The sequence below is a fragment of the Octodon degus genome, unplaced genomic scaffold (assembly GCF_000260255.1).
Source record: "Octodon degus isolate 3935 unplaced genomic scaffold, OctDeg1.0 scaffold00020, whole genome shotgun sequence".
Classification (NCBI taxonomy): domain Eukaryota; kingdom Metazoa; phylum Chordata; class Mammalia; order Rodentia; family Octodontidae; genus Octodon; species Octodon degus.
The window spans coordinates 16,414,653-16,415,297 of NW_004524596.1; positions in this window are offsets into that span (position 1 = coordinate 16,414,653).

Here is a 645-nt window from a genome sequence, read left to right on the forward strand (position 1 = left end):
GGCCTTGCTTACGCTTCACCAGGTGAATATGGCACACTGAAATTACTGTTGCATAAAAATATAATCTTTGATTTGTAAAGCTAATCAAGTTTAGGTGATTTTTTTTTTTTTTTCTTCTTTGCGGAACCAAGGCTTGAACTCAGGCCCTTGAGCTTGCCAGGCAAGCGCTTATTCTACTGAGCCATCTCCCCGGGCCCTCAAGGGCACTTCCAATTCCACTTACTCTTCTCAGAACCCCCCCCCCTCCCTGAATGGTCCTATAGAAACCCTCCTGACAACATAGGACTCAATTCTTGTATTTCATGTAACCAGTCACATCAGCTTTATAACTTCCCACTTGAAACCATGTTTAAACTGAACTCAAACTTGAGTCTGGGCTGGTGATTTGAATCTCTGGGTGCCCCAGCCTGATGGTGTAATAAAAGTTGCCTTTTAACTCCTCACTGCAAAGTCTTCCATTTGAAGATTTATTTATTTACTCGGTACAGGGTCTCACTATGCAGCTGGACTGGTAGTGATCTTCCTGTTTCAATCTCCCCAGTGCTGGGATTACAGGCATGTACCACCATGCCTGGGTCGGTGGCCAGCACGGTGTGCTTGGAGTTCCGGGACCAGCATGGAATGCGGTGCCAGGGATCAAACCCC